The sequence below is a fragment of the Pleurodeles waltl genome, chromosome 7 (genome assembly GCF_031143425.1).
Source record: "Pleurodeles waltl isolate 20211129_DDA chromosome 7, aPleWal1.hap1.20221129, whole genome shotgun sequence".
NCBI classification, from domain to species: Eukaryota; Metazoa; Chordata; class Amphibia; order Caudata; family Salamandridae; genus Pleurodeles; species Pleurodeles waltl.
Window position 1 is genome coordinate 457,871,061 of NC_090446.1, and position 24,372 is coordinate 457,895,432.

Here is a 24,372-nt window from a genome sequence, read left to right on the forward strand (position 1 = left end):
AGACTGTCTGAAACACAGAGAGCCCACAGTTAAACAGACACAGGTAGCTGAAATAAACACTTTAGAACAAATAATTCTATTTACCCAGAAAAATCTCAGGGCTCCTTACCTACGTCTTTTTGCAATCATTGAACACTGGGCTGTATCAGGACACAGGGAAGATGCTGAGGCTAACAAAAAGGAGGTGGCTGTTTTGGGCTTCCCTCCACAAACTTAAGGGGCCAGAGCAGGTGTGGGGGGACGAGGCTCAGGTGCAACAGGGACTCAGAGAGCCAATCAGCTAAGTCCAGTCCCTGTGGGCAGGGAGACAGGCAGCTGCTGCTCTATTCAGAATCTCCTTGGATACAGACAGGCTGAATCTACCCTTCCAAGCTTGCAGAGTCTACTTTCCAGGTAAGGGAGAGATTGTTTAAAAAACAAACACTGGAATACTGCGGGGCGCGCACTCTGAAATCGGGCTTTTTTAAAGGCAGAAAATAGGGGGGCAGACAGTTTTTAAACACAATTTAAATCACAGAAACAGATTAAAACAGTCTCCTAAAAACACACTCTGCAAGATGTATGTGGCCTTTTTAGTTAGAAGAAAAGGGGTGGGTTATGTGCCACAAACTAGCAAAGCAATTCAAACAGTCACAGCAAAAACGAATTGTAAAAATATCCACTTGAAAAGAGGCCAGGCTGCCTGAAACACAGACAGTCCACAGTAAAACAGAAACAGTAAGCTGAAATAAACACTTTTGAACAAATAATACTATTCACCCAGAAAAATCTCAGGGCTCCTTACCCAGGTCTTTTTGCAATCCTTGAACGCTGGGTGGTATCAGGACACAGGGAAGATGCTGAGGCTCACAAAATGGAGTTGGCTGTCTTGGGCTTCCCTCCACAAACTTAAGGTGCCAGAGCAGGTGTGGGGGGACGGGGCTCAGGTGCAACAGGGACTCAGAGAGCCAATCAACAAAGTCCAGTCCATGTGGGCAGGGTGAAAGGCAGCTGCTGCTCTATTCAGAATCTCCTTGAATACAAACAGGCTGAATCCACACTTCCAAGCTAGCAGAGTCTACTTTACAAGTAAGGGAGAGATTGTTTCAAAAACAAACAATGGTATACTGCTGGGCGCGCACTCTGAAATCAGGGATTTTTAAAGGCAAAGATCAGGGTGGTAGACAGTTTTTAAACACAATTTAAATCACAGAAACAGATTAAAACAGTCTCCTAAAAACACACTCTGCAAGATGTATATAGCCTTTTTACTTATAAGAAAAAAGGGGGGGAGTTATGTGCCACAAACTAGCAATGCAATTCACACAGTCAGAGGAAAAATGAATTTAAAAAAAAAACATCACTTTAAAAGAGGCTAGTCTGCCTGAAATACAGAGAGTCTACAGTAAAACAGACACAGGTAGAAGAAATAAACACTTTTGAAAAATAACACTATGTACCCAGAAAAATCTCAGGGCTCCATACCTAGGTCTTTTTGCAATCCTTGAGCACTGGGCTGTATCAGGACACAGGGAAGATGCTGAGGCTCACAAAATGGAGCTGGCTGTCTTGGGCTTCCCTCCACAAACTTAAGGTGCCAGAGCAGGTGTGGGGGGACGGGGCTCAGGTGCAACAGGGACTCAGAGAGCCAATCAACAAAGTCCAGTCCATGTGGGCAGGGTGAAAGGCAGCTGCTGCTCTATTCAGAATCTCCTTGGATACAGACAGGCTGAATCCACACTTCCAAGCTAGCAGAGTCTACTTTCCAAGTAAGGGAGAGACTGTTTCAAAAACAAACAATGGAATACTCCTGGGCGCGCACTCCGAAATCAGGGATTTTTAAAGGCAAAGATCAGGGGGGCATACAGTTTTTAAACACAATTTAAATCACAGAAACAGATTAAAACAGTCTCCTGAAAACACACTCTGCAAGATGTATGTATCCTTTTTACTTAGAAGAAAAAAGGGGGGTTAGGTGCCACAAAGTATCAAGGCAATTCACACAGTCACGGCAAAAACAAATTAAAAAAAAAACACCACTTTAAAAGAGACCAGGCTGCCTGAAACATAGAGACTCCACAGTTAAACAGACACAGGTAGCTGAAATAAACACTTTTGAACAAATAATACTATTTACCCAGAAAAATCTCAGGGCTCCTTACCATGGTCTTTTTGCAATCCTTGAATATTGGGCTGTATCAGGACACAGGGAAGATGCTGAGGCTCACAAAATGGAGTTGGCTGTCTTGGGCTTCCCTCCACAAACTTAAGGGGCAGAGCTGGTGTGGGGGGACCTGGCTCAGGTGTATCAGGGACTCAGAGAAGCAATCAGCTAAGTCCAGTCCTTGTGGGCAGGGGGAAAGGCAGCTGCTGCTCTATTCAGAATCTCCTTGGATACAGACAGGCTGAATCCACACTTCCAAGCTAGCAGAGTCTACTTTCCACGTAAGGGAGAGATTGTTTAAAAAACAAACACTGGAGGGGGCGTGGCCAGGGCATCAAGATGGCGGTCGCACTTTTGTAGTGCTCAGGACCCCTCCGTCATCAGCCTCTCATAAAATCACTATCCGTACACATCAACCCCGTGAAAGCTTCATCGGGGTTCCTTTATCTTGCCCCGTTTTGAGTGGCGGGTTCCCGGCCCTCCCGGCCCCGTGAGACAGAGGTTTTGGCTGCACATCGTTCGACCGCTGCTTCCCCCAATCAAGATGGTGGCTGAGGGACAGGTGCAACAGGGACTCAGAGAGCGAATGAGCTCAGACCACTCCCTGTGGGCATGGGGAAAGGCAGCTGTTGCTCTGTTCAGAATTTTCCTGGATACAGACAGGCTGAATCCACACTTCCAAAATAGCAGAGTCTACTTTCCAGGTAAGGGAGAGATTGTTTAAAAAACAAACACTGGAATACTGCTGGGTGCGCACTCTGAAATCTGGCTTTTTTAAGTGCAAAAACCAGGGGGGCAGACAGTTTTTAAACACAATTCAAATCACAGAAACAGATTAAAACAGTCTCCTAAAAACACACTCTGCAAGATGTATGTAGCCTTTTTACTTAGAAGAAAAAAGGGGGGGTTATGTCCCACAAACTAGCAAGGCAATTCACACAGTCAGGGCAAAAATAAATTAAAAATGAACACCACTTTAAAAGATGCCAGGCTGTCTGAAACACAGAGAGTCCACAGTAAAACAGACACAGGTAGCTGAAATAAACACTTTTGAACAAATAATACTATTTACCTAGAAAAATCTCAGGGCTCCTTACCTAGATCTTTTTGCAATCCTTGAACACTGGGCTGTATCAGGACACAGGGAAGATGCTGAGGCTCACAAAATGGAGGTGGCTGTCTTGGTCTTCCCTCCACAAACTTAAGGGGCCAGAGCAGGTGTTAGGGGCGGGGCTCAGGTGCAACAGGGACTCAGAGAGCCAAGCAGCTGAGTCCAGTCCCTGTGGGCAGGTGGAAAGGCAGCTGCTGCTCTGTTCAGAATCTCCTTGGATACAGACAGGCTGAATCCACACTTCCAAGCTAGCAGAGTCTACCTTCCAGGTAAGTGAGAGATTGTTTAAAAAACAAACACTGGAATACTGCTGGGTGCGCACTCTGAAATCTGGCTTTTTTAAGTGCAAAAACCAGGGGGGCAGACAGTTTTTAAACACAATTTAAATCAAAGAAACAGATTAAAACAGTCTTCTAAAAACAGACTCTGCAAAATGTAAGTAGGCTTTTAATTAGAAGAAAAAAGGGGGGCGGGGCTCAGGTGCAACATTGACTCAGAGAGCCAATCAGCTAAGTCCAGTCCCTGTGGGCAGGGGGAAAGGCAGCTGCTGCTCTATTCAGAATCTCCTTGAATACAGACAGGCTGAATCCACACTTCCAAGCTAGCAGAGTCTACTTTCCAGGTAAGGGAGAGATTGTTTAAAAAACAAACACTGGAATACTGGTGGGCACACACTCTGAAATCGGGCATTTTTAAAGACAAAGATCAGGGGGGCAGACAGTTTTTAAACACAATTTAAATCACAGAAACAGATTAAACCAGTATCCTAAAAACACACTCTCCAAGAAGTATGTACCCTTTTTACTTAGAACAAAAAAGGGTGGGGCTTATGTGCAACAAACTAGCGAGGCAATTCACACAGTCACGGCAAAAATAAATTTAACAAAAACATCACTTTAAAAGATGCCAGGCTGCCTGAAACACAGAGAGTCCACAGTAAAACAGACACAGGTAGCTGAAATAAACACCTTTGAACAAATAATACTATTTACCTAGAAAAATCTCAGGGCTCCTTACCTAGATCTTTTTGCAATCCTTGAGCACTGGGCTGTATCAGGACACAGGGAAGATGCTGAGGCTCACAAAATGGAGGTGGCTGTCTTGGTCTTCCCTCCACAAACTTAAGGGGCCAGAGCAGGTGTTGGGGGCGGGGCTCAGGTGCAACAGGGACTCGGAGAGCCAATCAGCTAATTCCAGTACCTGTGGGCAGGTGGAAAGGCAGCTGCTGCTCTATTCAGAATCTCCTTGGATACAGACAGGCTGAATCCACACTTCCAAGCTAGCAAAGTCTACTTTCTAGGTAAGGGAGAGATTGTTTAAGAAACAAACACTGGAATACTGCTGGGCACGCAATCTGAAATCGGGCTTTTTTAAAGGTAGACAATAGGGGGGCAGACAGTTTTTAAACACAATTTAAATAACAGAAGCAGATTAAAACAGTCTCCTAAAAACACACTCTGCAAGATGTATGTAGCCTTTTTACATAGAAGAAAAGGGGGGGTATGTGCCACAAACTAGCAAGGCACCTCACACAGTAATGGCAAAAACGAATTAAAAAAAAAACGCCACTTTAAATGAGGCCATGCTCTCTGAAACACAGAGAGTCCACAGTAAAACAGACACATGTAGCTGAAATAAACACTTTTGAACAAATAGTACTATTTCCCAGAAATATCTCAGGCCTCCTTACCTAGGTATTTTTGTAATCCTTGAACACTGGGCTGTATCGGGACGCAGGGAAGATGCTGAGGCTCACACAATGGAGGTGGATGTTTTGGGCTTCCCTCCACAAACTTAAGGGGCCAGAGCAGGTGTGGGGGGCGGGGCTCAGGTACAACAGGGACTCAGAGAGCCAATCAGCTAAGTGCAGTCTCTGTGGGCAGGGGGAAAGGCAGGTGCTGCTCTATTCAGAATCTCCTAGGATACAGACAGGCTGAATCCACACTTCCAAGCTAGCAGCTTCTACTTTCCAGGTAAAGGAGAGATTGTTTCAAAAACAAACACTGGAATTCTGCTGGGCGCGCACTCTGACATCGGGGATTTTTAAAGGCAAAGATCAAGGGGGCAGACAGTTTTTAAACACAATTTAAATCACAGAAACAGATTAAAACAGTCTCCTAAAAACACACTCTGCAAGATGTATGTAGTATTTTTACTTAGAAGAAAAGGGGGGGGGGGGGGGACGTTATGTGCCACAAACTAGCAAGTCAATTTACACAGTCACAGCAAAACCTAATTAAAAAAAAACACTTTAAAAGAGGCCAGGCTGCCTTAAACACAGATAGTCCACAGTAAAACAGAAACAGGTAGCTGAAATAAACACTTTTGAACAAATAATACTATTTAACCAGAAAAATCTCAGGGCTCCTTACCTAGGTCTTTTTGCAGTCCTTGAACACTGGGCTGCATCAGGACACAGGGAAGATGCTGAGGCTCACAAAATGGCTGTGGCTGTCTTGGGCTTCCCTCCACAAGCGTTAGGGGCCAGAGCAGGTGTTGGGGGCGGGGCTCAGGTGCAACAGGGACTCAGAGAGCCAATCAGCTACGTCCAGTCCCTGTGGGCAGGGGGAAAGGCAGCTGCTGCTCTATTCAGAATCTCCTTGGATACAGACAGGGCTGAATCCACCCTTCCAAGCTAGTAGAGTCTACTTTCCAGGTAAGGGAGGGATTGTTTAAAAAACAATCACTGGAATCCTGCTGGGGGCGCGCACTCTGAAATCCGGCTTTTTTAAGTACAAAAACCAGGGGGCAGTCAGTTTTTAAACACAATTTAAATCACAGCAACAGATTAAACCAGTATCCTAAAAACACACTCTCCAAGAAGTATGTACCCTTTTTACTTAGAACAAACAAGGGCGGGGCTTATGTGCCACAAACTAGCGAGGCAATTCACACAGTCACGGCAAAAATAAATTTAACAAAAACATCACTTTAAAAGAGGCCAGGCTGCCTGAAACACAGAGAGTCCACAGTTAAACAGACACAGGTAGCTGAAAAACACTTTTGAATAAATGATATTATTTACCCAGAAAAATCTCAGGGCTCCTTAACTAGGTCTTTTTTCAATCCTTGAACACTGGGCTGTGTCAGGACACAGGAAAGATGCTGAGGCTCACAAAATGGAGGTGGCTGTCTTGGGCTTCCCTCCACAAACTTAAGGGGACAGAGCAGGTGTGGGGGGGGGGCAGGGCTCAGGTGCAACAGGGACTCAGAGAGCCAATCAACTACGTCAAGTCCCTGTGGGCAGGGGGAACGGAAACTGCTGCTCTATTCCGAATCTCCTTGGATTCAGACAGGCTGAATCCACACTTCCAAGCTAGCAGAGTCTACTTTCCAGGTAAGGGAGAGATTGTTTAAAAAACAAACACTGGAATACTGCTGGGAGCGCACTCTGAAATTGGGGTTTTTAAAGGTAGAAAACAGGGTGGCAGACAGTTTTTAAACACAATTTAATTTACAGAAACAGAATGAAACAGTCTTCTAAAAACACACGCTGCAAGATTTATGTAGCCTTTTTACATAGAAGAAAAGGTTGGGTTATGTGCCACAAACTAGCAAGGCAACTCACACAGTCACAGCAAAAATGAATTAAAAAAAACACCACTTTAAAAGAGGCCAGGCTGCCTGAAACACAGAGAGTCCACAGTTAAACAGACACAGGTAGCTGAAATAAACACTTTTGAACAAATAATATTTACCCAGAAAAATCTCAGGGCTCCTTACCTAGGTCTTTTTGCAATCCTTGAAGACTGGGCTGTATCAGGACACAGGGAAGATGCTGAGGCTCACAAAATGGAGGTGGCTGTCTTGGGCTTCCCTCCACAAACTTAAGGGGCCAGAGCAGGTGTGGGGGGAGGGGCTCAGGTGCAATAGGGACTCAGAGAGCCAGTCAGCTAAGTCTAGTCCCTGTGGGCAGGGGGAAAGGCAGCTGCTGCTGTATTCAGAATCTCCTTGGATACAGACAGGATGAATCCACACTTCCAACCTAGCAGAGTCTACTTTCCAGGTAAGGGAGAGATTGTTTAAAAAACAAACACTGGAATACTGCTGGGCGCACACTCTGAAATTGGGCTTTTTTTAAAGGCAAAGATCAAGGGGTCTGACAGTTTTTAATGAGAATTTAAATCACAGAAACAGATTGAAACAGCCTCCTAAAAACACACTCTGCAAGATATATGTAGCCTTTTTACTTAGAAGAAAAAAAAGGGGGAGTCATGTGCCACAAACTAGCAAAGCAATTCACACAGTCACGGCATAAAGAATTTAAAAAAAACATCACTTTAAAAGAGGCCAGGCTGCCTGAAACACAGAGAGTCCACAGTAAAACAGACACAGGTAGCTGAAATAAACACTTTTGAACAAATAATACTATTTACCCAGAAAAATCTCAGGGCTCCTTACCAAGGTCTTTTTGCAATCCTTGAACACTGGGCTGTTTCAGGACACGGGGAAGATGCTGAGGCTCACGAAATGGAGGTTGCTGTCTTTGGCTTCCCTCCACAAACTTAAGGGGCCAGAGCAGGTGTGGGACAGCGGGGCTCAGGTGCAGCAGGGACTCAGAGAGTCAATCAGCTACGTCTAGTCCCTGTGGGCAGGGGGAAAGGAAACTGCTGCTCTATTCAGAATCTACTTGGATTCAGAAAGGTGGAATCCACCCTTCCAAGCTAGCAGAGTCTACTTTCCAGGTAAGGGAGAGACTGTTTAAAAAACAAACACTTGAATACTGCTGGGCGCGCACTCTGAAATCTGGCCTTTTAAAAGGTAGAAAACAGGGGGGCAGACAGGTTTTAAACACATTTTAAATCACAGAAACAGATTAAGACAGTCTCCTAAGAACACAATCTGCAAGATGTATGTAGCGTTTTTACTTAGAAGAAAAAGTGGGGGGGTATGTGCGACAAACAAGCAAGGCAATTCACACAGTCAAGGCAAAAAAAAATAAAAAAAAAACACCACTTTAAAAGAGACCAGGCTGCCTGAAACAGAGAGAGTCCACAGTAAAACAGACACAGGTAGCTGAAATAAACACTTTTGAACAAATAGTACTATTTCCCAGAAATATCTCAGGTCTCCTTACCTAGGTCTTTTTGCAATCCTTGAACACTGGGCTGTATCAGGACACAGGCAAGATGCTGAGGCTCACCAAATGGAGGTGGCTGTCTTGGGCTTCCCTCCACAAACTTAAGGGGCCAGAGCAGGTGTGGGGGGTGGGGCTCAGGTGCAAAAGGGACTTAGAGAGCCAATCAGCTAAGTTCAGTCCCTGTAGGCAGGGGGAAATGCAGCTGCTGCTCTATTCAGAATCTCCTTGGATACAGACAGGCTGAATCCACCCTTCCAAGCTAGCAGAGTCTACTTTCCAGCTAAGGGAGAGATTGTTTAAAAAACAAACACTGGAATACTGCTGGGCACGCACTCTGAAATTGGGCTTTTTTAAAGGCAAAGATCAGGGGGGCAGACAGTTTTTAAATACAATTTAAATCACAGAAATAGATTAAAACAGTCTCCTATAAACACACTCTGCAAGATATATGTAGCCTTTGTACTTAGAAGAAAAGGGGGGGTTATGTGCCACAAACTAGCAAGGCAATTCACAAAGTCACAGCAAAACCGAATTTTAAAAAACACCACTTTAAAACAGGCCAGGCTGCCTGAAACACAGAGAGTCCACAGTTAAACAGACACAGGTAGCTGAAAGAAACACTTTTGAATAAATGATATTATTTACCCAGAAAAATCTCAGGGCTCCTTACCTAGGTCTTTTTTCAATCCTTGAACACTGGGCTGTGTCAGGACACAGGAAAGATGCTGAGGCTCACAAAATAGAGGTGGCTGTCTTGGGCTTCCCTCCACAAACTTAAGGGGACAGAGCAGGTGTGGGGGGGCGGGGCTCAGGTGCAACAGGGACTCAGAGAGCCAATCAACTACGTCTAGTCCCTGTGGGCAGGGGGAACGGAAACTGCTGCTCTATTCAGAATCTCCTTGGATTCAGACAGGCTGAATCCACACTTTCAAGTTAGCAGAGTCTACTTTCCAGGTAAGGGAGAGATTGTTTAAAAAACAAACACTGGAATACTGCTGGGAGCGCACTCTGAAATTGGGGTTTTTAAAGGTAGAAAACAGGGTGGTAGACAGTTTTTAAACACAATTTAATTTACAGAAACAGAATGAAACAGTCTTCTAAAAACACACGCTGCAAGATTTATGTAGCCTTTTTACATAGAAGAAAAGGTTGGGTTATGTGCCACAAACTAGCACGGCAATTCACACAGTCACAGCAAAAATGAATTAAAAAAAACACCACTTTAAAAGAGGCCAGGCTGCCTGAAACACAGAGAGTCCACAGTTAAACAGACACAGGTAGCTGAAATAAACACTTTTGAACAAATAATATTATTTACCCAGAAAAATCTCAGGGCTCCTTACCTAGGTCTTTTTGCAATCCTTGAACACTGGGCTGTATCAGGACACAGGTAAGATGCTGAGGCTCACAAAATGGAGGTGGCTGTCTTGGGCTTCCCTCCACAAACTTAAGGGGCCAGAGCAGGTGTCGGGGGAGGGGCTCAGGTGCAATAGGGACTCAGAGAGCCAGTCAGCTAAGTCTAGTCCCTGTGGGCAGGGGAAAAGGCAGCTGCTGCTGTATTCAGAATCTCCTTGGATACAGACAGGATGAATCCACACTTCCAACCTAGCAGAGTCTACTTTCCAGGTAAGGGAGAGATTGTTTAAAAAACAAACACTGGAATACTGCTGGGCGCACACTCTGAAATTGGGCTTTTTTTAAAGGCAAAGATCAAGGGGTCTGACAGTTTTTAATGAGAATTTAAATCACAGAAACAGATTAAAACAGTCTCCTAAAAACACACTCTGCAAGATATATGTAGCCTTTTTACTTAGAAGAAAAAAAGGGGGAGTCATGTGCCACAAACTAGCAAAGCAATTCACACAGTCACAGCAAAAACTAATTAAAAAAAAAACACCACTTTAAAAGAGGCCAGGCTGCCTGAAACACAGAGAGTCCACAGTTAAACAGACACAGGTAGCTGAAAGAAACACTTTTGAATAAATGATATTATTATCCAGACAAATCTCAGGGCTCCTTACCTAGGTCTTTTTTCAATCCTTGAACACTGGGCTGTATCAGGACACAGGGAAGATGCTGAGGCTCACAACATGAAGGTGGCTGTCTTGGGCTTCCCTCCACAAACTTAAGGGGCCAGAGCAGGTGTTGGGGGCGGGGCTCAGGTGCAACAGGGACTCAGAGAGCCAATCAGCTAAGTCCAGTCCCTGTGGGCAGGGGGGAAGGCAGCTGCTGCTCTATTCAGAATCTCCTTGGATACAGACAGGCTGAATCCACCCTTCCAAGCTAGCAGAGTCTACTTTCCAGGTAAGTAGAGATTGTTTTGAAAACAAACAATGGAAAACTGCGGGGCGCGCACTCTTAAATCGTGCTTTTTTAAAGGCACAAAACGGGGGCAGACACTTTCTAAACACAATTTAAATCACAGAAACAGATTAAAACAGTCTCCTAAAAACACACTCTGCAAGATGTATGTAGCCTTTTTACTTAGAAGAAAAAAAGGGGGGGGTTATGTGCCAAAAAATAGCAAGGCATTTCACACAGTCACGGCAAAAATGTATTTAAAAAAAACACCACTTTTAAAGAGGCCAGGCTGCCTGTAACACAGAGAGTCCACAATAAAACAGAAACAGGTAGCTGAAATAAACACTTTTGAACAAATAATACTATTCACCCAGAAAAATCTCATGGCTCCTTACCTAGGTCTTTTTGCAATCCTTGAACACTGGGCTGTATCAGGACACAGGGAAGATGCTGAGGCTCACAAAATGGAGGTGGCAGTCTTGGGCTTCCCTCCACATACTTAAGAGGCCAGAGCAGGTGTGGGGGGCGGGGCTTAGGTGCAACAGGGATTCAGAGAGCCAATCAGCTAAGTCCAGTCCCTGTGGGCAGGGGGAAAGGCAGATGCTGCTCTATTCAGAATCTCCTTGGAAACAGACAGGCAGAATCCACACTTCCAAGCTAGCAGAGTCTACTTTCCACGTAAGGGAGAGACTGTTTAAAAAACAAACACTGGAGGGGACGTGGCCAGGGCATCAAGATGGCGTTCGCACTTTTGTAGTGCTCAGGACCCTTCCGTCATCCGCCTCTCATGAAATCACTCTCCGTACACATCAACACTGTGAAAAGTGCATCGGGGTTCCTTTATCCTGCCCCGTCTCGAATGGTGGGTTCCCGGCCCTCCCGGCCCCGTGAGACAGAGGTTTTGGCTGCCCAGCGTTCGACCGCTGCTTCCCCCGATCAAGATGGTGGCTGAGGGACAGACCTGAGACGGGGCCCGCTGCGTCGGAAAGGCGGCGGCGGCCCAGAGGCAGGGCTGCGGAACCCGAGCCAGAGAAGGTGTGGGTCGCGGCCGGGGCCGCTGTGACTGGGAGAAATCAAGGTAGGCCCCCGGGTCGGCTGTGCCACGATTCTCTGGTCCCTCTGATTTCCCCCCCCCTTTCCCGTGGTGACCGAGGGCTGGGAAGGGGGTCGGGGGCGCTCCATGGGCCAGAGGCCTGGGTGCTCGGCCGCAAATTGTGCGGGGCCTGGCAGGCCCAGAGCCCGATATTAGGAGGAGGACCTGCAGACCACTGGGAGGGCCGCCTGAGCGGACGGGTGCTCGCCGGGGCACGGGGACCCCTGCTGATGCTGCTATAGGCTGGGACGCGGGGCCGGGATGGAGGGCCTACCACGGGTGTGATCAGCCGGAGGATCGAACTGGCGGGCTCGTTGCTCCCCTTCCCCCCCGAGATAAGAGACTCCATGGCAACGAGGGACCCCCCGGCTGGAGCCCGGGAGAGGGTTTTGGAGCCCGAGGCTGGCTGCAGTCTGGGGCCTAGACATTACATCGCCTCGAGGGCGGCCAACTATGGACCGTGATGCGTTGACGCGCTCCCCACTGGTCACCCAGGGAGAGGGGAAAGAAGAAATTAAGTAGCAGTAACAAGCAGCAACCACAAACGTGAGCTGGGATAAACACTGGGATACCGAGAGGTGAATCTGGACCTTCGGGCCACGTGAGCAGAGAGGGGCCCCATCTCCGTCCTTCGGACCACGGTGGGGTGCAGTCTGAAGGTGGCATGTTAGTGATTACAAGGAGTGCCTCCCTTTTCACCCTTTCCTTATTCGCTGACTGCCCCTCCTCCGGACGCCAGGCATCCTTACCGGCTGGACAGGGGAGGAGTCCCGGGACCATATCGAGTGAAGAAAAACGCCGCTGGGGTAAAGGACATAGAAGAGGATAGGACAATAGCAAAACAAAACAGTAAGATGAAATAAACTCTGCAACACTGTGTTCCCCCAATACCCCTGAAACTATCTAATAGATTCATAAATTAGGATATACCACAGGGGGAATCAGATTAGATCCCAGGGATCTCCCTTCAGGCCCTACAGTAGGGCAGAACGAAATTGACCGATCACTGCAACCCTAGAGAGGTTAGAACCACACCCAACATCATGGGCAAAGACAAAGCGATCAAACAAACAATGGCACAAACTCGTATGGACCAATTCACCACAGGTACAGTGGGCCCACGGTCGGAAGGCCCAACCACAAATGGTGGTAATAACCCACAAACATCGTCCAGCGACCTGGCGGCAATCCTTCAGGTGATTCAGGCCTCCCAGAGAGCAGTCGAATCAAAAATAGGGGAGGTCGGAGTGAATGTCGCCCTGATCCGGCAAGATCTCCGCAATGCCGTATCCCGAATCACAGAGGCCGAGTCGAGAGTCTCCACGGCAGAAGATGAAATAACAACTCTAAAAACCTTAATCTCAATGCTGACCAAACGCACCTCAGATCTACACAGGAGGGCTGAAGACGCCAAAAACAGATCTCGATATAACAATCTTCGCTTAATGGGTCTTCCCAAGGCCACTGTAGAATCATCATTGGATACGTTCCTAGAGGAGTGGTTCCGGTCCTGGTTGCCAGCAGACCACCTCACGCCATGATTCACAATCGAATGAGCCCATAGGTCGCTGCGCGCAAGACCTCCGCCCGGCTCCCCACCCATGCCAGTAATAATCTGCCTCTTCAACTTCAATGACAGAGACCTGGTCCTGCGGGAGGCTCGCTCCAGGGGAGACCTCCTCTGCAATGGAACGAAAGTACTCCTTTTCCCGGATTACACATTAGAGGTACAGCAACAACGCTGCTCGTTCATGGAAGTGAAACAAAAGCTTAGATCAATGGACATCCAGTACCATCTCCTGTTTCCAGCCAGACTCCGGGTGATCTATAATAATAAAACCTACTTCTTTGAGCAGCCGACCGCGGCATGGACCTGGCTAACGGAAGAAACCCCACTAGATATGCACTGAACAGGATCACGGCCACCGCTTAAGACAACGCCAGCTCACCCAAGGGGGCAACAACCGATGCGCAGTCAGCGCACACGCTTTCGGAAACGAAGAGGAAGACATAGATCCAGCTCGGACTCCCCTCCCAGGGCTCATCGATGGGAAACCAGACACCCACAATCGAAAGAGAATTCCAGAGCCACCCTGACAAGCCTGAAACCACAGGACACAACCAAGATCCAGCTAGAGACACAAGAAGACTCTGACTTGTCCCGTAGTCCAATCCTGTGACTGCATAGGTGGAACTTATTCTGGGAAAGACTTAAGACAATGAACACAGAAATAGAAGCGTTATGCCTAACTTGATCACACATGGAGTATTATACATTTATGCATGATCCGATACTAGGGAGGGGTCCACCGCCACCAATACCACAGCCTTACCACTCAAAAGCCATCTCACCAGTTTTAGAAGTGAGGGGCTATGTATATGGGCGCTAGATGCTTCTGGGGGGGAAGTATGGGGTGGGGAGGTAGTTGGGGGGGAAGGGGGTTCCGGCCTCGTTCTAAAGGCCAGAATCTCCTAGGATACAGAAAGGCTGAATCCACACTTCCAAGCTAGCAGAGTCTACTTTCCAGTTAAGGGACAGATTTTTTAAAAAACAAACACTGGAATACTGCTGACCGCGCACTCTGAAATCGGGCATTTTTAAAGGCAAAAAAACAGGGGAGCAGACAGTTTTTAAACACAATTTAAATCACAGAAACAGATTAAAACAGTCTCCTGAAAACACACTGTGCAAGATGAATGTAGCCTTTTTACTTAGAAGAAAAAAGGGGGGGTATGTGCGACAAACTAGCAAGGCAATACACACAGTCATGGCAAAAACAAATTTAAAAAAAACACCACTTTAAAAGAGACCATGCTGCCTGAAACACAGAGAGTCCACAGTTAAACAGACACAGGTAGCTGAAATAAACACTTTTGAACAAATATTACTATTTACCGAGAAAAATCTCAGGGCTCCTTACCTAGGTCTTTTTGCAATCCTTGAACACTAGGCTGTATCAGGACACAGGGAAGATGCTGAGGCTCACAAAATGGAGGTGGCTGTCTTGGGCTTCCCTCCACAAACCTAAGTGGCCAGAGCAGGTGTTGGAGGTGGGGCTCAGGTGCAACAGGGACTCAGAGAGCCAATCAGCTAAGTTCAGTCCCTGTGGGCAGGGGGAAAGGCAGCTGCTGCTCTATTCAGAATCTCCTTGGATACAGACAGGCAGAATCCACACTTCCAAGCTAGCAGAGATTGTTTAAAAAACAAACACTGGAATACTGCTGGGCGCGCACTCTGAAATCTGGCTTTTTTAAAGACAAAAAACAGGGGGGCAGACAGTTTTTAAACACAATTTAAATCACAGAAACAGATTAAAACAGTTTCCTAAAAACACACTCTGCAAGATGTATGTAGCCTATTTACTTAGAAGTAAAAGGGGGGGGGTTACGTGCCACAAACTAGCAAGGCAATTCACACAGTCACGGCAAAAACGAATTAAAACAAACACCAATTTAAAAGAGGCCAGGCTGCCTGAAACACTGAGAGTCCACAGTAAAACAGCCACAGATAGCTGAAATAAACACTTTTGAACAAATAGTAGTATTTACCCAGAAAAAATCTCAGGGCTCCTTACCTAGGTCTTTTTGCAATTGTTGAACAGTGGGCTGTATCAGGACACAGGAAAGATGCTGAGGCTCACAAAATGGAGGTGGCTGTCTTGGGGTTCCCTCCACAAACTTAAGGGGCCAGAGCAGGTGTGGGGGGGCGGGGCTCAGGTGCAACAGGGACTCAGAGAGCCAATCACCTAAGTCCACTTCCTGTGGGCAGGGGGAAAGGCGGCTGCTGCTGCTCTATTCAGAATCTCCTTGGATACAGACAGGCTGAATCCACACTTCCAAGCTAGCAGAGTCTAATTTCCAGGTAAGGGAGAGATTGTTTACAAAACAAACACTGGAATACTGCTGGATGCGTACTCTGAAATTGGGCTTTTTTAAAGGCAAAACACAGGGGGGCATACAGTTTCTAAACACAATTTAAATAACAGAAACAGATTAAAACAGTATCCTAAAAACACAATCTGCAAGATGTATGTAGCCTCTTTACTCAGAAGAAAAAGGGGGCGGGAGTTATGTGCCACAAACTAGCAAGGCAATTCACACAGTCAGTGCAAAAACAAATTTTAAAAAAACACCACTTTAAAAGAAGCCAGTCTCCCTGAAACACAGAGTCCCCACAGTAAAACAGACACAGGTAGCTGAAATAAACAGTTTTGAACAAATAGTACTATTTACCCAGAAAAATATCAGGGCTCCTTACCTAGGTCTTTTTGCAATCCTTGAACACTGGGCTGTATCAGGACACAGGAAAGATGCTGAGGCTCACAAAATGGAGGTGGCTGTCTTGGGCTTCCCTCCACAAACTTAAGGGGCCAGAGCAGGTGTGGGGGGGGGGGGGGGGGCTCAGGTGCACCAGGGACTCAGAGAGCCAATCAGCTACATCCAGTCATGTGGGCACGGGGAAAGGCAGCAGCTGCTCTATTCAGAATCTGCTTGGATACAGACAGGCTGAATCCACACTTCCAAGATAGCAGGGTCTACTTTCCAGGTAAGGGAGAGATTGTTTCAAAAACAAACACTGGAATACTGCTGGGCGCGCACTCTGAAATCTGGGATTTTTAAAAGCAAAGATCAGGGGGGCAGACAGTTTTTAAACACAATTTAAATCACAGAAACAGATTAAAACAATCTCCTAAAAACACACTCTGCAAGATGTATGTAGCCTTTTTACTTAGAAGATAAAAGGGGGAGGGGAGTTATGTGCCACAAACTAGCAATGCAATTCACACAGTCACAGCAAAAATGAATTAAAAAAAAACACCACTTTAAAAGAGGCCATTCTGTCTGAAACACAGAGTCTACAGTAAAGCAGACACAGGTAGCTGAAATAAACACTTTTGAAGAAATAATACTATTTACCCAGAAAAATCTCAGGGCTCCTTACCTAGGTCTTTTTGCAATCCTTGAACACTGGGCTGTATCAGGACACAAGGAAGATGCTGAGACTCACAAAATGGAGGTTGCTGTCTTTGGCTTCTCTCCACAAACTTAAGGGGCCAGAGCAGGTGTGGGGGCGGGCGGGGCTCAGGTGCAACAGGGACTCAGAGAGCCAATCACCTAAGTCCAGTCCCTGTGGGCAGGAGGAAAGGCTGCTGCTGCTCTATTCAGAATCTCCTTGGATACAGACAGGCTGAATCCACACTTCCAAGCTAGCAGAATCTACGTTCGAGGTAAGGGAGAGATTGTTTAAAAAACAAACACTGGAATACTGCTGAGCCCGCACTCTGAAATCAGTCTTTTTTAAAGGCAAAAACAGGGGGGCAGACAGTTTTAAAACACAATTTAAATCACAGAAACGGATTAAAACAGTCTCCTAAAAACACACTCTGCAAGATGTATGTAGCCTTTTTACTTAGAAGATAAAAGGGGGAGTGGGGTTATGTGCCACAAATTAGCAAGGCAATTCACACAGTAACGGCAAAAACACATTTAAAAAAAACACCGCTTTAAAAGAGGTCAGGCTGCCTGAAACAGAGAGTCCACAGTAAAAAAGACACAGGTAGCTGAAATAAACACTTTTGAACAAATCATACTATTTACCCAGACAAATCTCACGGCTCCTTACCTAGGTCCTTTTGCAATCCTTGAACACTGGGCTGTATCAGGACAAAGGGAAGATGCTGAGGCTCACAAAATGGAGGTAGCTGTCTTGGGCTTCCCTCCATAAACTGAAGGGGCCAGAACAGGTGTGGGGGCAGGGCTCAGGTGCAACAGGGACTCAGAGAGACAATCAGCTAAGTCCAGTCCCTGTGGGCAGGGGGAAAGGCAGCTGCTGCTCTATTCAGAATCTCCTTGGATAGAGACAGGCTGAATCCACACATCCAAGCTAGCAGAATCTACTTTTGATTTAAGGGAGAGATTTTTTTTTAAAACAAATACTGGAATACTGCTGGACGCGCACTCTGAAATCGGGCTTTTTTGAAGGTAGAAAACAGGTGGGCAGACAGTTTTTAAACACAATTTAAATCACAGAAAGAGATTAAAACAGTCTCCTAAAAACACACTCTGCAAACTGTATGTAGCCTTTTTACTTAGAAGATAAAAGGGGGAGTGGGGTTATGTGCCACAAACTAGCAATGCAATTCACACAGTCACAGCAAAAACAAATAAAAAATAAAACACCACTTTAAAAGAGGCCAGGCTGCCTGATACACAGTGAGTCCACAGTAAAACAGACACAGGAAGCTGAAATGAACACTTGAACAAATAACACTATTTACCCAGAAAAATGTCAGGGCTCCTTACCTAGGTTTTTTTGCAATCCTTAAACACTGAGCTGTATCAGGACACAGGAAAGATGCTGAGGGTCACAAAATGGAGGTGGCTGTCTTGAGCTTCCCTCAACAAACCTAAGGGGCCAGAGCAGGTGTGGGGGCGGGCGGGGCTCAGGTGCAACAGGGACTCAGAGAGCCAATCACCTAAGTCCAGTCCCTGTGGGCATGGGGAAAGGCAGCAGCTGCTCTATTCAGAATCTGCTTGGATACAGACAGGCTGAGTCCACTCTTCCAAGCTAGCAGAGATTGTTTAAAAAACAAACACTGGAATACTGCTGGGTGCGCACTCTGAAATCGGGCTTTTTTTAAAGGCAAAAAACAGGGGGGCAGACAGTTTTTAAACACAATTTAAATCACAGAAACAGATTAAAACAGTTTCCTAAAAACACACTCTGCAAGATGTATGTAGCCTTTTTACTTAGAAGTAAAAGGGGGGGTTACGTGCCACAAACTAGCAAGGCAATTTACACAGTCACGGCAAAAACGAATTAAAACAAACACCAATTTAAAAGAGACCAGGCTGCCTGAAACACAGAGAGTCCACAGTAAAACAGCCACAGGTAGCTGAAATAAACACTTTTGAACAAATAGTAGTATTTACCCAGAAAAAATCTCAGGGCTCCTTACCTAGGTCTTTTTGCAATTGTTGAAGAGTGGGCTGTATCAGGACACAGGAAAGATGCTGAGGCTCACAAAATGGAGGTGGCTGTCTTGGGGTTCCCTCCACAAACTTAAGGGGACAGAGCAGGTGTGGGGGGGCGGGGCTCAGGTGCTACAGGGACTCAGAGAGCCACTCACCTAAGTCCACTCCCTGTGGGCAGGGGGAAAGGCTGCTGCTGCTCTATTCCGAATCTCCTTGGATGCAGACAGGCTGAATCCACACTTCCAAGCTAGCAGAGTCTAATTTCCAGGTAAGGGAGAGATTGTTTAAAAAACAAACACTGGAATACTGCTGAGCGCGCACTCTGAAATCAGTCTTTTTTTAAAGGCAAAAAACAGGGGGGCAGACAGTTTTTAAACACAATTTAAATCACAGAAACAGATTAAAACAGTCCCCTAAAAACACACTCTGCAAGATATATGTAGCCTTTTTACTTAGAAGAAAAAAAGGGGGGGGAGTCATGTGCCACAAACTAGCAAGGCAATTTACACAGTCACTGCAAAAACAAATTTAAAAAAAACCGCCACTTTAAAAGAGACCAGGCTGCCTGAAACACAGAGACTCCACAGTTAAACAGACACAGGTAGCTGAAATGAACACTTTTGAACAAATAAAACTATTTACCCAGAAAAATCTCAGGGCTCCTTACCTAGGTCTTTTTGCAATCGTTGAACACTGGGCTGTATCAGGACACAGGGAAGATGCTGAGGCTCACAAAATGGAGGTGGCTGTGTAGTGAATCCTAGTTTGTTTTAACGGGTTAACAGGAGTTAGCTTAGCCGTAGGCTTGTAAACTCGTGCCCCCGTCACCCAGTGACTTTTAACCTACTTAGCTTGCTCTGGCTTAGTCCATTTAATTATTTATTTCCTTTAAAATGGCGGCCTTGTTTATAGTTAGGCCACTTGTTATGGGTTCTATTATCAGTGTCACTGCGCCAAGGCGTCAAGATTAAGCACGAAAGACAAACATACAGTAGGCATTCACACTTAGGGATTTTCCCTCTCTATACTTTCGAGGGATTGTTGATATTAATTGCCGTCCCAAGCATGCCTGTTATCTATTGTTATGAATAACACTTATGTCGGGGGACCTTGTAGATCTGTATAAATACAACACACTTTTAGACAGATAATCAGAGGGATTCCGACCAGAGGGCATCGCCACCATCGCTGATACCGATGCTGCAGTCATCTTGACACTGATCCAGTCTTCGTGTCCCTGCCGAGTCTGAGATAGAGACCTAATTCCAAGGTAACGAGGGTTGGGGGCTCCTCTCATGGACACGGTTTTGGCAGATTAGGTTTAACAAACCCAGCTCTTCCTTTTTAGGTAGGAGGTTAGACCTACTCTCCTTAGGGTATTAGGGCTTATTCCATCTTTTACAAAATCATATATTTCTTTCATATATTGCATAATGGTGGGGGTCTTTATAACAATGACTCTCCTCTTTACAATACTGTTGCTTGGTATATTCATTATCCTAATCATTGCAGTTCATGCAACTTATCACAAATTGCAGTTATGTTGAATAAAAACTATTATAACTTTACTGCATCTGTGTTATTGCCTTTGTTTGTATGAGACATAATAAATCTGTGAGAAAAGGGTAATTTCCGTTTAACCACGACAACCCTGAGATATTGTATTTTGAGTCCATGCGTAAGCGACTGCTACAAATCACCTTTTACTATTGTGTTTTTGGTGAGGTACTGCTAGGAAGCCGGTAAGGTTTGGACAACAGTTACAAATAGTTGTAGGAAGAGACTTAGGGGTTCATTCCGACCCTGGCGGTCCATGACCGCCAGGGCGGAGGGCAGCGGAAGCACCGCCAACAGGCTGGCGGTGTTTCCTGGGCGATTCTGACCGCAGCGGTAAAGCCGCGTCAGAAAAGGGGAGCCGGCGGTTTCCCGGCGGTTTCCCGCTGGCCCAGGGAATCCGCCATGGGGATTCCGACCCCCTTCCCGCCATCCTGTTCCTGGCGGTTTCTACCCCCAGGAACAGGATGGCGGGAACGGGTGTCATGGGGCCCCCCCTAACAGGGCCCCCATAAAGATTTTCAGTGCCTGCTTTGCAGACACTGAAAATCGCGATGGTTGCCACTGCACCCGTCGCACCCCTTCAACTCCGCCGGCTCCATTCGGAGCCGGCTTCATTGTTGAAGGGGCTTTCCTGCTGGGCCGGCCGGCGGTCTTCCGGTGGTCGCCCGCCGGCCCAGCGGGAAAGCCGGAATGGTCACCGTGGTCTTTTGACCGCGGAGCGGTCTTTCGGCAGTGGAGCGGTCTTTCGGCGGGAACCGCTTGGCAGGCGGCGACCGCCGACCGCCGCGGTCAGAATGACCGCCTTAGTCACCTACAAACGAAAGTACTGTCATCCTGAGACCAGCAGTCTTGCTCAGAGCAAGAGTCCAAACTACGACATGGCGCCACCAACGATGGTGTTTAGGCACTAATTTACGGATACCCTGACTATCACTGTCTCACAGACAACAGGTACCCTCAGTACCATTATACGGAGACGTCCGTGGTCTTTGGGAGAATCCTCCTCAGCCAAACAGGTAACACCTGCTTAGGCTGTTCGAGCTCGAACTCACAAAAGGAAAAACTTTCCCTATTTTGGTGTTCCGTTTCTCTAAAACAAATATGGCCAATACCATAGACATTCCTGCAAATGCTAGAAATGCACTTACACAACATTTAATAGCGCATGGCCTTACGGCAGAGGGCGGGGATGTTACTCTGATTGTAGAAGCGAGTGAAGCCTACCAAACAGAAATTTTTTACTGTTGGGTTGCTTTTCCTGAGGCTGACCAACGGATGCACACATTTCACTCATATGACATTGCGGACGTGCCCGTAAGATATGAAGCATACCAGTATCATGAAATATCGCTCACATATCAAGAACACCAGAACTGGTTTGAAGGCGCCCTACCACATGTACTAAGACGGGTGAGGCTAGGTCCTTTAAGTAATGAGGGACCTACATGGCCTATGTTTGCCACATATACACCTCACCCAGGCATCCAGAATATGCCGATCGTAGATTTGCGAATATTATATAATGAATTAGTGGCATTTTATAGATGATTGGTTCAGTTCGTGATGCGAACATTGAATACTACCCCAGCGCGTCCAGCACCGCCAGTAGCTGGTGGATATCAATTAGCTACCGGGATTAATCCACAAACAGTGCATACCATTATGGGTAAAGTGCCGACGGAACGGGAAAAAATACTGTTCTGGATTGCCCAGAAAACAAATCAGCTGGAAGCTGTGTTCCCCCATACGGGGCCGCAGGACAAACATAGATTGCTCACTATGTGCTTGCCGTTTGGGATGGTTCCTCGGTGGATGAATGTGCCACATGGGGTACAGTCTTCGCTGCCGTTTATACTACCACACATGGTACCCCTACACTTGCCAATTTACCGGAAGTGTTAAAACAAATACAAAATGAACATGGTGCCGCACCGGCCCTGGATCTGGGGATGAAATTGATGCGTAACTTTGATGCCGTCTCTTCGATAATACTAAGTAATATTAAAGGGGAAGCGGTGGCACTGGCAATACGCCAGCGTCTCCGGGAAACTCCAAATATGGAACAAGAGGGACAGCTGCCGAGAATAATATCCGATACCTATACTAGTATAGGACGGGATGGTTTGGGAGCCAAACCTAAAAAATTTGAATTACCACATACCACCCATAAGGAAGGTACGAAGCAGGCACAAGAGGGCTCTAAGAAGCACTGGGAAAAACAAAAAGATTTCAAGGATAGGAGAAACAAAAGAGCTGATTCTCCTCATCCGGAGTACTCCGAAAGGAGGTATAATCTCAGAAATAGGGATAACATTAGAACTCCAGACAGATATACTGATTCACGTCCTTCTCGTTCCTTTCAGGATGCACCGGATAGACGTAGCGAGAGATGGGGCCGTCAAGATCGACGTCCGGAATACGTGAAAGAAAAGAAAGACTCGCCACAGTCTACTGTTAAAAAAGAAGAAAAGACTCCTCAACAAAAGCCACAATTTAAAAAGAAGAAAGTGGCTGCACTGACCATTAAAAATGCCGGTAGTATTGAGAACACTGTTGAGGAACAAGAGGTGGGCAGTGACTCTGTTGGACAGTGCGGCAGAGGTCACGATATGTCGCCAGAGTCTGAAAGATCATCTGGATGCGACAGCAACTAGCGATTACATCGCAGTTGAAATGGCGGATGGCCGCGTACTCCCACCCGATCGGGTTTTTGATTTAACAATTCAGATAGAGGGAGACGTGGAACACATTATTAGTGTAATATTTTGGGACGAACTTACTAGTGATATCCTGTTGGCCGAGAGAGACTGGCCACCTGAACATGTCCGCATGCTCCCACATGGGGAAGATGTCATTTTGCCTTCTTTCTCCGATCTTGTTCCGGAGGCAGACAAACAAGCCTATGCTGCTGAATGGGCTTTAGCACAGGCACCTGCATTATACCGTAATCATGTAGGATGGGACAAGGACTCTCCTTGTCATGTTATTCCCATTCGGTCTACACCACACCCGCAGCCACAATACCCTGTTAAACATGAAGCAAAAGCTCCAGTGACGGAGATACTGTCACAACTTGAATACCAGGGAGTAATTGAGTCCTGTACATCGGCAATGAATAATCCGCTATTTCCCGTTGCGAAACCTGATCATTCATATAGAATAGTGGTTGATTATAGGCACTTGAATAGTCATGCACACACTTATGCTATAGAAAATTCACACAGCACAGCGCTAATTAATGATATAGTGCGTAAAAAATACAAAACTACATTGGATATATCTAATGTTTTTTTCTGCCAGAATTTAGCACATGAAAGTAGAGACCTAAAAGCATTTTCCTATGGTTGTCAGAAACGCTTTTGTCGTTTACCACAAGGCTATAAAAACAGCCCAGGACTGTTTTTGGCCCGTGTCACATCAATCTTACAGGAGCTTGATTCCGAGGCATTATCATATGTGGATGATATCTATCTCACTGATGACACCCTTGACATTCATCTTGCCAGGGTCGATCGGATAATTTTGGGATTTGCCGCCTTCGGATATAAATTTAATTTTAAGAAAAGCAAGATAGCCTTTCTTAGTGTATTGTTCCTAGGATATGAACTATCAAACGAGGGGAAGAGCCTGGCCCCGCACTTCCTAGAGAAGTGTGCTCAGCTACAGCCTCCGAACACGCTTAAGAAATTGCAGTCATTACTGGGTTTCTTTAATTTTGGCAGAACATATATTCCAGATTATGCTGAACGCGTAAAGCCACTATATGACTTAATTCAGCCCAATTATTCTAGCAGGCGATGGACAATTGAACACACACACATCCTAAGGGACATACAACGAGACATGCTAGAAGCTAGACACTTGTACACACGGGACAATAAAACGAATGTGGTCATTAGAATAATAGCTGGTGCCTTAGGATTTACCTATATCACCTTTAATGAGGGTGACACGATGCCAATAGCATACAAATCACATTTATACTCCAATGCAGAGAAACGTTTTGCTCCTACTGAAATAATTCTGACGGCAGTTAAGATTGCCGTCATAAAGGAGAGACCGCTTGCCCAGGGGAAACGCATTGTTGTTGTCTCCCCGGTTCCGGCCTTAGA